This window comes from Sturnira hondurensis, unplaced genomic scaffold, assembly GCF_014824575.4.
Source record: "Sturnira hondurensis isolate 20B ecotype Veracruz unplaced genomic scaffold, ASM1482457v3 Scaffold0024791, whole genome shotgun sequence".
Lineage (NCBI taxonomy): Eukaryota > Metazoa > Chordata > Mammalia > Chiroptera > Phyllostomidae > Sturnira > Sturnira hondurensis.
In genome coordinates this window covers 1-2,292 of record NW_028097422.1, presented here as the reverse complement: position 1 = coordinate 2,292, position 2,292 = coordinate 1, and the positions used below count along the sequence as shown (strand labels likewise).

At 58.9% G+C, this 2,292-nt stretch overlaps 1 pseudogene; it reads left to right on the top strand.

Moving 5' to 3' along the window:
• The first annotated feature begins 6 nt into the window (after positions 1–6).
• Positions 7–2,285, top strand: LOC118981828 (leukocyte immunoglobulin-like receptor subfamily A member 6; annotated as a pseudogene).
• Positions 2,286–2,292: the final 7 nt, after the last annotated feature.

Genomic DNA, 2,292 nt, shown 5'->3' with positions numbered 1-2,292 from the left:
CACAGAGCGGAGACCATGTAACACCCCATTTGTTACTCTGAGTTGCAGTGAATTTACACATCGTCTGCACACTGGTGACCATGGCAGGAAGGACCACGACCCTGACCCGCACTGTCCTTCTCTGTCTCGGTGAGCTTCAGGGGGAAGAGGAGGGATGGGGTGCCATCATCTCTCAGGTCCTGGTTACAAGAGACCCAGGAATGAGAAGATTCCCTGGGGACAGAGCATCTGGGTGGACAAGAGGTGGCTTAGCCACACATCTGACTCCAGGACTAGGGGCCAGATCAGGCCTGCAGCTTCCGTGTGGGGGTGGGAGATAATCTTGCTGGGACTCTCTTCCAGGGCTGTGTCGGGGCCCGTGGGACCAGGTCCAGGCAGGTGAGTCCTCCCCCAGACCTCCTACTTCAGCACAATGCTCCCCCTAGGCAGCTGGGGGACACACACTGGGTCTGGGCTGATGGTGACCAGGGTGGGAGGGGCCTTGGAATGACAGCTGGGGAAACTGAGGGGACAAGGCCCCCAGGACCCTGCAGGTCTGATCCCTTTCCAGCAGTTCCCCCCAAACCCTCCATCTGGGCTGAAACCAGGCCCCATCGTCAGCAGGGGGAGCCCTGTGACCATCTGGTGTCAGGGGTCTCTGCAGGCAGATGTCTACATTCTGTATAAAGAGAGGAGTTCTGAGCCTTTGGATGTCAGCATCCCACAGGCCTCCAGCAACAACACCAGGTTCCTCATTCAGTCCATGGGCTGATAGCCAGCAGGGCTGTACCAGTGTGCGTACAGCACTGGGGACAGGCTGTCTGAGAGGAGTGAGCCTCTGTTCCTGGTGCTGACAGGTAAGGGGGACCCGGGTCTCCTCCCCACCACTGTGGGCTCCTCCTCAGAGGATAAAGGGGAAAGGGTGTGGCTTTCGGGGGTTTCACCCCTCACAGCACCCACCTAGGGGAAGTAAGTTAACTGTCCCCTGGAATTCAGATTCTGCTCTCTCATAATTGTTCAGCGCACCCTACCTCTCAGCACAGCCAGGCCCCGTGTTGACCTCAGGAGGGAACGTGTCCCTCTTGTGCAGCTCACGGTCCACACTGGACACGTTCCACCTGCTGAAGGAGGGAGGGGCTGAGCCGCCCCAACACAGGAAATCGGAATGGAGATCCCATGAGAGGAGGAGGCAGGCTCTGTTCCCTGTGGGCCCCCTGAGCTCTTCCCATGGGGGGACCTACAGATGCTATGGTTCCTCCAGCTCCAACCCCAATGTGTGGTCACAGCCCAGTGACTCTCTATGCTTTGAGGTCACCCATGAGGTGGCCCACACTTGGCTTCAATTCTTTTTGGTGCCCCAAGTATCTGGTCTAAACCTTCTGGGTAGTAAAGCCCTGGGCTGTGGGGGGGTCAGTGAATCAGGTTTATGGAGACAGAACCACAGGCAGGACCCTTAGTGAAGGACAAGTGAGAGCTCTCCCTACAGCCCCAGAGGGCAGTGGATGTGTGTCCCCTGGGTGACAATGACCTTCTCCCCAGGTGTGTAAAGGGAGCCCTCCCTCTCAGCCCAGCCAGGCCCCCTGCTGCTTCCTGGAGATGACCTGACCCTCCAGTGTCAATCAGAGCCCGGCTTTGACAGATTCGCTCTGACCAAGGATGAGGGGCTCATACCCCCCCAGCGTCTCCAGGGGCAGCACAGCCCGAACTTCCCCCTGGGCCCTGTGAACCTCACCCACGGGGGCCGGTACAGGTGCTACAGTAGACACAACCTCTCCTATGTGTGGTCAGCCCCCAGCGCCCCCCTGGACATCCTGATTGCAGGTTAGGAGCCCTGCCCTGCACCCTGTCCTGACTGTCTGTTCAGGGCTCAGACCTGGGGTCACCTGGGTGGTGATGGGGTCCACATCAGGGTTCTGGAGCAGAGGCTGAGGGAGGCTGAGGTTTAGGGGAGGGAGAGAAAAAAAGTATGTTAGAAACCTGTAGAAAAAAGATGTCACTGACAGGGACTGAAAGGAGCTGAGAGGGGTCACAGAGTGAAGCTGGGGAAGGAACTACACGGTCCCTCAGCTCAGGGTCAAGGGGATGGGGGAAGCTGTGACCTCCTGCACATTACAGCCCTTCTCTCCCCAGGAATGGACAGGAAACCCTCCCTCTCAGCCCAGCCAGGACGCTCCATGCCCCGGGGAGCGAAAGTGACACTGCAGTGTCGATCAGAGGTCAGAGCTGACACCTTCCACCTGCTCAGGGAGGGGTCCCTTGATCCTCCCCAGCAGCTTCGTCTGCAGGACACAGCGGCCCCCTCTCAGGCCAACT